This window comes from Lolium rigidum, chromosome 7, assembly GCF_022539505.1.
Source record: "Lolium rigidum isolate FL_2022 chromosome 7, APGP_CSIRO_Lrig_0.1, whole genome shotgun sequence".
In the NCBI taxonomy this organism is placed as follows: domain Eukaryota; kingdom Viridiplantae; phylum Streptophyta; class Magnoliopsida; order Poales; family Poaceae; genus Lolium; species Lolium rigidum.
The window spans coordinates 106670932-106681608 of NC_061514.1; the positions used below are offsets into that span (position 1 = coordinate 106670932).

A 10677-nucleotide genomic window follows, 5' to 3' on the forward strand; every position below is an offset into this window, starting at 1 on the left:
AGTGACGACTGGGCGGTGGATTACAGGTCTAGTTCCTTGTACTAAGCGCTCGGTAGAATAGTCTAGCGAACAGCAAGTGAAGTATAGAGGTGGGGATATCAGAGAGCTTTTGGTTTCTGGCACAAGAATAATCAGATATATTAGGATCAGAATGATTTTGACAAAAGGGATTACATATTGGTTTGACTACCTATCATTCTCTGTCTAACAGAGAATGAGCTAATTAAAACAAAAGCTACTTCTTTAGCAAGTACAATCCATCTCTCATTTCAAGTTTCTCATCTGATACTAGACCAGAAAGAAAACCCTGCAGCTGCTGCAGCGATTTATCATACGATGGCTCTGCGCAGAACATCTGGAGCAGGTAATATAAGAAATCAGTGAGACACAAAATATGTTAATAGCATAAACGGGAAGTGGACGAGATTATAAATTTTTTCTACCTTTAAAGTGTTGTGTATCTTGTCCAGTGTCATATTGCCGAAATTGGTTAGCATTCCTATGATGAATTTCTGCAGTGCATCCAGATGAGTAGAATGATTCGTCAAATTGTAAAGAACTGAGAAATGGGGAACCAAAAAACAGGTATGTATTGAACATTGAAGAACAAGAATCAGGAGTCAAACCTCATAGACCGTCATTTCTTTCTTAAGTTGTTCCTCAACAGAAGCAATGGAGCTTTCATCTTCGTCCTCATTCATTTGAAACGCTTCACTGCTTTCGTTCACGATGCTGTTCTTGTTGACATCAGACATGCTATCAACAACTGTGAATATGTGATCATCGACATCTGCCCCCACTGATTCCGTCAGGACCCCCTAAAACATATAGTATGAAATGCTCACATGTGCTTCTGAAGCAGGTCACATTGAAGAACTTTGCTTGTAGATCACGTATAGCAGGTCATATTTAGAGTATCATATATTGTTTCTACTCCAATAAAGGAAAACACGACCTATATATTTGTGCAGATCCTGACCTATATATTTTGTGCAAATCTCTGAGTCCAAAGACTATCAACCATCTAGTCCATCTTACTGAAGCACAGTCGTTAAAAAATCATAGTAAAATGATTTAGAGTACAATTTCATCTTTTTTTAGTAATCTTACTGAAATGTAATACTAGTTAAAAAATCGAAGCAAAATGATTTTGAGTTCCATTTCATCTGTTTTTTAGTAATGCCGAGAATGTCAATGCCAAAGTTTGTAACGTAAGACAATGTTTAATATTGATATCAACAATCAGCTACACATAAACAAGAAAAGTATCGTTTATGCCGCACCTTGCTTGTCCAGAAACCTATTCTTCTGTTGAGAGAATCTACAGGTATGCCGATTTCTGTAGCAAGTGTCTTTGAAGTCCAACTGAAAAGATTTGATGATTTGAGTTAGATAGTACACAGGAGATATGCAAAAAGACAGTTGATATTACCTTGGATTCTCTTGAAACCGCATTATGATTGCAGCGTGAACAGGCACTACAGTAAACTGCATACTTCTGTCCTCAAACTGAAGCTCCAACTGGAAACAAAAAGGAGAACTCATAAGAAGAGTTTCTCCAATCTTTATACTTACCCAAATATACCCATCAACTTCACGTTGGAAACCTTACCTTGACCGTTCCAAGATTTTTCTTCCACAATAGCTTTCGTGGAGTTTTTATCTGATGGAATCTTTTTGCAAAATCAGACAGCATTTGATCAACTGAAGCAGGAACCGTAAGATCTTCTGTCTACATTTGTAGCAGATGTAGAGGTTCAGTGAATTAAGATTCAAGAGAGAGTACATCAAACAGAGAATACTCACGTTCGATCCTTCAGTATGTAAATCATAATTCTTACCTAACATATTCAGTTTAACTAGAAATTAATGTCATGCGGAATTCGTCTTCAAAAAAATTGCGTTCTCTCACAACAAAAAGGAGAGAGGTTTTGATGTTGGTGAGTATTATTTAAAAATAACAGGCACTTAAAAAAGCTGTGACAGAATTGGATCTTATAAATTGTTTCTATGTACAAAATGACAAAAAATTGAAGATGAAACTGGCAGAAAATTGGTACCAAGATTTGATGATATTAACAGTTCTAAGGAGATATATTAGTTAGTATTGTGGTGCATAGCTCTTGGTACAATTCGATACAGACCACATCTACCAATTTACATTTGCTCTATCATAATTGATGTAGCATCTTATGCTTAATTGGAATCTCGAGTCAATAGCAATATCTCATCCACTGCATGAAATAAATGGGAAGAGGTGCCACCATGATTCAGATAAAATCTTACTGGTATACCTGAATTGGTGGCCAAAAGTTGGAAGAAATTATTGTAGCATCAAGAACATCATGAGACATTTCTGCCTCCTCTTGCCCAGCAACTATATCATAAAAAAAGGGGGGTTCAAATTCAGGTACAGTAATAGTTGAACTTCTGTTTTCTAGAGGAACATGTAGTATTTCAATGGTACCAGTTTCAGTTGTCCTTAGTAAAGATGTTTTAATATTTGAGTTCGTTCTCTTCGAGTCAATCAAGTCATTGAGCATAATCTCACACTTCTGCATGCTGCTCTCACCAAAATGAATCTGCCAAAACAACATAGTCATGGAAAATATAAAGGCCACAGCAAAGGCATACACATCAAGTGCAGTCCAGTCAGATGTCAAGTATGAGCTAATAAGAAAGTTAGTCTTTACCTTAAGAAGTTCCAGCGTGCGGATATCAGAATCTATATCAAAATCAGATTTGCTGAGCAGCTTTTCTGCCAGCATTACACGATATTCGTTGACCAATTGGTCCTTTGAGCCAATTATACTGACCATCAGTCCAAGTATATCAATTTTTCTCCTATTTCTGCTGCCTTTCAATGGATCCGCTTCAACAGGATCAGGTTCCCAGCTGTAAAAGTTGGATCAACAGTTTTTGATCTTAGAGATGCAAACTTTCCTTACAGCTCAGGGAATGAGGCCTTATACTGAATTTAAAGAATAAATCATACCTTTCGGAATTCAACCATGCTTGCTTTTCATCCATGTTCGTATGATCATCATAGTCAGCATTTTCCTGGTTTTCAGCATCCCTGTTCAGTTCTTCAAGAAGATTATCTCCAGCATTCCCTGCCCCACTTGTGTTTCCTCCGGATCCGTCAGTTAGCATTGTCACTATGCATTTAATAGTGTCTTTTCTACCCTCAGATAATCCCTAATTGGTTCACCAACTGCTTCCAAGAATACACCAGTGGGGTCAATCGACCGCAATGCCTTGATAGTGGAAACATACTGGTGCAATATGTCATTAGTTGAGGCACCAGCGGTAAGCAAGCGATATCTCAGTGACGATATAAATGAGTCAACAAGCTTAGAGTGTTGACCGGTGTACTCCAAACACTGCTTTAGGTCTTCAATAGCAGGGGAACTTCATCAATGCCCCCAATAATATCCAAGGTTAAAATATTGAACAAGCGCATGCAAAGTAACAAGAGAATGGAATCAATATAACGTGAAAGGAGCTCATCAGAAAGCTCTGATGTTTGAGATGACAGTATCAACAAACGTGGTTAACACCTAAGCATGCAAAGAAAGAAAGAAAGAAAGAAAATGAACAGTACGATGTATGAAAGGAAATTAAGATCATTGGTTCAAGGTGGACAAAAAGATCAACAAATACACATGACTAGATGACCTACAACAGTTAAATGAGGATAGATTGCAAGAATACAGGGCCATTAGCCATGATAGATATGAAGACATTGCACAAGTGGAATAGATCAAGTAACTAAAAACTGTGTATACTTACAGAAGTGAGATAGGCACTCAAGCACATTGATGGGTCATAGGCTGAACTTTTATTAGAAAGAATAGAAGTACAGGGGCAGCTAAAACTACTCAAGCATACATAACAATATTGAGGTCACAATGCTATTTAAATGTTTAACATCACCATATAGAGGAAAATGACTAACCTCTCAGGGTAATCTACTATAATTTCAAAAAGTTTGCCAATTCTCAGGTCCTGTAAGGTTTCGTAAGCAAAATACTCAAGGCGCATGTGCCACCTCAGAAGGGCTTCAGAAGGAACACCAATCCCTGGGAAGGAAGAAGGGCGTGAGGCTAAGGGTGATTTCAGACCAGATGATTCACTTTCATAGTCAACAGAGTCCCCCAGATATGTCAAAAGAGCATGCAGAAACTGAAGAGGAACAGCCTGACAAGACCAAAAAAATTGTCAGCACAAGCAGAAGAGCTAAGCATCTAGTGGAGAGCTATATAAATTGAAGAACCGCCTGACAAGATCCAAAAGTTCAGTTATCAAACATGATTACGAGTCAAAATTGAAGAGGTGAGTTGCATGCTAGCATCAACATCTATGGAGAATATATAACCATAAGCTAGTATCATATTCAATTAGACCAGAAAAGTTATAACAAAAATAATAAGATCTCTATCTGCTAATCCAACATGCTGAAGAACTGGTATAGAAACAGATATCAAACAGCTGCAAGAACATTGGCAAATATGTTCTGAAGGACACTCTAGATAAATGGTAAGTTCCTGTTACAGTCTGATGATTGAGCATAAAAGACTAAGCATACAAAAATTTATTTACCCTCTGCAAACTCAGTTACTTAAGTGGACTAGGCATAATACAAAGGCCTGTGATTTTAAATGAGGAGTCATGCATATGACGGATAAACTTTGCAGAATGGTGACACAAACAGTACCTGAATCCACTTCTTGACACACCCAAGGACAGGGATTCTGTAATCATCACCAGCTAATTCGTGAACTTTAGACTGCAGATAAGAATGGTTTATGATAAGGTTACTGCCAGAAATTTCAAGGCATCTATGCCGAAATAAGAGATGGAGTAGCTGTTAGGCACAGAACGACATATGGACCTTTAAAAGCCAGATTATTGCGGAGGAATAAGAATCTTCAGTCATTGATGTAAAACCAAGACATCTAAGATCACGAACAACTTTTCCAATGCTCTTAACCAAAGTACCACTTTCTGAAATAACTGTTTCTTGACTATCAATGTCCATTTTAGAATCCCAAGCAGAGACATTGCTCCCTCCAGAAAATTCATGACTAGCAAGTTGGTCATTGTCACCAGATCCATCCATCAAGGTATTTAGTTCTTCCAATTTCTTCTTGAAATAGACATTCAGAATCTCTGTAAATTGTCAAGAATTAGTGAACATAACTTTTGCTGGTCAAAAGCACATTGGTAGACCAGATAATGCCATCTTAGGAACTGAAGGTATCAATACTAGTACTTCAACAACAACAACAACAACAACAACCAAGCCTTTCAGTCCCAAACAAGTTGGGGTAGGCTAGAGTTGAAACCCATAAGATCTCGAAACCAAGTCATGGTTCCGGAACGTGGATAGCTAACTTCCACGCACCCCTATCCATGGCTAAATCTTTGTCGATATTCCAAACCTTCAGGTCTCTCTTAACGGACTCCTCCCATGTCAAGTTTGGTCTACCACGACCCCTCTTAACATTCTCATCACGCTTTATCCGTCCGCTATGCACCGGCGCTTCCGGAGGCCTCCGTTGGATATGTCCAAACCATCCGAGACGATGTTGGACCAGCTTCTCTTCAATCGGTGCTACCCCAACTCTCTCCCGTATATCGTCATTCCGTACCCGATCCTTTCTTGTGTGGCCACATATCCATCTCAACATGCGCATCTCTGCTACACTTAATCGTTGGATATGTCGTCTCTTCGTTGGCCAACACTCGGCGCCATACAACATCGCAGGTCGGATAGCTGTCCTATAAAACCTGCCTTTTAGCTTTTGTGGCACTCTCTTGTCACGAGTACGCTCGAAGCTTGGCGCCACTTCATCCAACCAGCCTTGATTCGGTGGCCCACATCTTCATCGATATCGCCATCCTTCCGCAACATGGACCCCAAATATCGAAAAGTGTCTCTCTCCGGTACCACTCTGCCCATCAAGGCTAACCTCTCCCTCCTCGTGCCTAGTAGAACTGAAACCGCACCTCATGTATTCAGCTTTAGTTCTACTAAGCCTAAAACCTTTCGATTCGAGAGTTCGCCTCCACAACTCTAACTTTCTATTAACCCCCGTTCGGCTATCATCGACTAGCACCACATCATCCGCAAAGAGCATACACCATGGGATGTCTCCTTGTATATCCCTTGTGACCTCATCCATCACCAAATCAAAAAGATAAGGGCTCAAAGCTGACCCTTGGTGTAGCCCTATTCTAATTGGAAAGTCATCAGTGTCGCCATCGCTTGTTCGAACACTTGTCACAACATTATCATACATATCCTTGATGAGGGTAATGTACTTTATTGGGACTTTGTGTTTCTCCAAGGCCCACCACATGACATTCCGAGGTATCTTATCATAGGCCTTCTCCAAATCAATGAACACCATATGAAGGTCCTTCTTTTGCTCCCCGTATCTCTCCATCAGCCTGTCGTACCAAGAAGATGGCTTCCATGGTAGACCTCCCGGGCATGAAACCAAATTGGTTTTTGGTCACGCTTGTCAACCTTCTTAAGCGGTGCTCAATGACTCTCTCCCATAGCTTCATAGTATGGCTCATCGGCTTGATTCCACGGTAATTAGTACAACTTTGAACATCCCCCTTGTTCTTGAAGATTGGTACTAAAATACTCCGCCTCCATTCTTCGGGCATCTTGTTTGACCGAAAAATGAGGTTGAAAAGCTTAGTTAGCCATACTATCGCTACGTCCCCAAGGCCTCTCCACGCCTCGATGGGGATACCATCGGGACCCATCGCCTTGCCGCCTTTCATCCTCCTTAACGCCTCCTTAACCTCAGACTCCTGGATACGTCGCACAAAGCACATGCTCGGTATCATCAAAGGAGTCGTCTAGCTCAATGGTAGAGCTCTCAGCCTCTCCATTGTAAAGGTTGTCAAAGTACTCCCGCCATCTACGCTTGATCGCCTCATCCTTCACAAGAAGCTGATCATCTCCGTCCTTGATGCATTTGACTACGTTGACATCCCTCGTCTTCCTCTCTCTAAACTTGGCCATCTTATAGATGTCCCTTTCGCAAAAACGAACAGAAAATATAATATTCTATGTGTTCTGTTAATTCTCATTGCAAAAACTGAACTAACAGAAACAACAACCCACACCCTAAGGTTCATTAACAGAAACAGTTGTATCCAACAGAAAACAGATCCAGTGCCGAACAAAAGACTACAAGACCTTTCTTCTGATAGAACAGAGAAGGAAAGGATGCTAACCAGGAAAGCTCAAGGGCAGTGTAGTCAGAAGTACAGATGATACCATTAATTGGTACCTAGGCATTAAGCTGGAACTACACTCAGCTGCTTGGAGCTTTCTGTTCTGTGCCTTTTCCTCATATGATTGTAAAGCGTGAACTAGAACCAGTACACATTTTTCCTGGTAAGTCTTTTCCAAGCATATATCCTCCAATGCTGTACTTAAGACATCCTCAGGCCAGCTTTCTTGAACCTGTCATACATGATTTGAGAGGTAATGTTACTGGAAAATAGTACAGAAATAAAACCCGGTATTGGGAGATCATGTCTGAATTCTTTAAACCAAATGAAACCAGGTATCTGAAACTAAACCTACTGATGATATTTTTATTGAGATTAACATATCAGCATTTGGTGCATTATCCATGTTCCAACTACAGTAACGTAATCTGATGGTACATATACATATCACATGCAATTTTAGTCACACCATTCCATTATCATTTTTATTCCTAGTATCCAGTAAATATATTCCTTTCTGAACATGTCCTGTAAATATTTGCACACTGAGCTTCAAGTATAACCTATATCTTTTCATTGTTGATTTGGCACATGTAATATTAGACATCCTGGTTATATAAGAAAATTAAGCAAACATGTAACATATAGACTCCAATTCTTAAGAAAAATGAGATAAATATTGTTTAAATTTTAAAACAAATGCTTGAACAACAATAATTAGGTTTTCCATAACTTACACAGAATTTAATTCTCTCTACTGCAGAGGAATTATTATAAGGATGAAACTTCTGCCAGAATTTCTTGACTGCATTGGTTTTAAATGTTTCCTGCACAAGGAAAGTCGGGTTAAAGAACACACATCACCAGAAACGATGTGCTAATGCAGGATGAGAAGTTCAGCAAAGCTAACAGCGTAACATCAAGTCATCAACTAATATGGCATCTTAAGACTAGGTACCTGCTAGTCATAGCTAACTCAACAAGAACTGAAGGAAAAAACACAGGTTAATTAAGAACATGCCAATAAGTTGCAGATCCATCTTGCAACCTCTCATTACTGATTCTGGAAAAGAGTTCACTAGACCTAGATCCTCCTAGTTAGTCTGGCATAAATACGCTTAATGCACAGGGATGTTCTAGTATAATACCTACCTGACACCTGTATTATGGCTATCTCTTTTTAAGTACTTAACAAACAGATGGAAGACAAGTTAACTGCCTCATGGACAGACGACAGAAGGCAACTCAGATAAGAAGCACTGAGTCTTAACAAAGATTATTGGAAGGACTCGGTAGTTCATCTTGCATAGTGTATAATATGGGGTAGGTCAAGCTTCAAAGTTTATGGCCTCACTTACTAGCTCATTAGGATAGATGAGCTCCTTCAAAAGAAGTTACCAACGGATAGAGCAAGAAACTAACGACCTTCGGAAAGCTAAAGAAAGTTTGCAAACCACATCAGCTAATGCAGCATGGCTACTCAGTTACTCCAGGTGTACACATGATTACACTACTAGTTTTTATATTTGGTGGTAGAGCCACACAAGGAACTCCTCTTATGCTACATGGGGTGTTGTAAGAAAATGAAAATGGCACCAACAGGTCTCAGAGTCACCGGAAGTTCGCAATATACAGCTATGGAGCTGTTTTGGATTGCTTGTTAGTAGGGTTTGGGTAGTTACATACTTACATCTGCATTAACGGAGTTGAGCATTTCAGGAAACAGGGACGAACTTTTCCTTCATGTTTAAGCATGAATCCAGTTCAAATAGCTTGAGATCACGTCTACAGATTCAGGGCTCCTTTGATTCAAAGGATTTGCATAGGAAATGTGTAGGATTTGGTTCCTATGGGAAAAATTCCTATACATGTTGTTTGATTCATAGGAACGTATCCTATAGGAAAAATTCCTATAGGAATCTTGTAGTGTGATTCCTATAGGAAAAAAGCATTAGCTCATACCTCATGGAAAAATTCCTTTGCTACAATCAAACAAACTTCATCTTCCTATAGGTTTCAAGTAGACATGTCATTCCAATCCTATACCTTTCCTATTCCTATGTTTTTCCTATCCTTTAAATCAAAGGAGCCCAGTAGATCCCTAACTCTCTTCACTACATGTACAGTTCATTATGCTGAAGAATGGGCTTGCGACGCTAAGAACAGCAGACGCCGTTCTCATACTTAAGGGACATGAGGCAAGCTAGTTGTTCCAGAAATTCCATGCAGGCTGACTCAATCCTAAATTCCAAGATTCTGCTCCAGATTTTCACTGGGACATTTCCACGAACACACGCGCGGGCCGTTGATCTCAACCCCGTTCTCTCCCACTGCAATTCGGCGCAGGCATTCTCACAAACACCAAGCACGCAACGCGATCCGTACCCCAGGTTCCCAACCCGCGCGACGATGAAATAGAGGTTGCGGGTGTGAGGGGGGTAAAGAGAAGAGGGAGGTGCGGACCTCGAGGTTGTGGAGGAAGTAGTCGCGGACGAGCGTGGCGAGGCCGCGGGCGCAGAGGTCCGCCACGGCTGGCGCCAGGCGCGGGCCGACGGAGAGGTCGCCGGCGCCGCCGACGAGGTCGCCGGTGAGCGCGCAGAACTCGGCCCAGGAATCGAGGGCGCCGTCCGAGTCGTCCAGCTGCATCGCGTCGCGGCCGCGAGCGAGACCGAGAGAGGAACGGGGAGGCGGCGCAGCGCGCGGGAAAGCTCCAAAGTCGAACGGGGAAAGGGCGGCGAACCGAAACGGGGGGAAGGACAAAGATCGCGTGGTTGGCTAGCATCGGGCCCCGACCCCGCTCTCTCGCAGTTGCTATGCCACCATGTCGCGACAAGTAGACAACACCTCAAGCAATTGGCCATTTAAATCCACCCGGTATTTTTGTTTCCAAAATTCGACACACTATTATTCCACCGTTTCGGGTCAACTTTTCTTTTTTGTTTTGTTGCGAAACCCAATATAAAGCAGTCGCTCACAGATACGTATCCATATAAACCAACATAGGCACACCCTAATCTTATGATAAACTCCGAAAGACGGAGTCCAACAAAACTAATCTGACGGTTCTTGAGATTAACTGAGTCATCTCACTGAAATTATATTTCATCTTTTATGAGGCATCAAAGCGTCAAACTTGAAGTTTGATCTCTGGTTGGCTAGGGGCACCACTGCCCTTCTAACCATCTAATCACATGTTGGATTGCACGACTTTATAAAAGCATTGTTGTGCGGTAAAATGAGCGGCAACCCTGAATTTTAGCCCTCCTTCACGCCCGGGCCACAGCTGTCGGGGTTGGTCCAGGCTGCGCCACACTACGTTGGCATGAGGTGCCATCGGATGTTAGCGAGTGCTTGGCCGGTTGTAACAGTTCGGGGGAGTTAGCATGGTACTTGGCACGGTTGTACCGAGGTCAGATG

At 41.3% G+C, this 10677-nt stretch overlaps 1 pseudogene; it reads right to left on the reverse strand.

Annotated features, from left to right (window-relative positions):
* Positions 1-131: 131 nt before the first annotated feature.
* On the reverse strand, positions 132-9906 carry LOC124675228 (annotated as a pseudogene).
* Between the last annotated feature and the right edge of the window lie 771 nt (positions 9907-10677).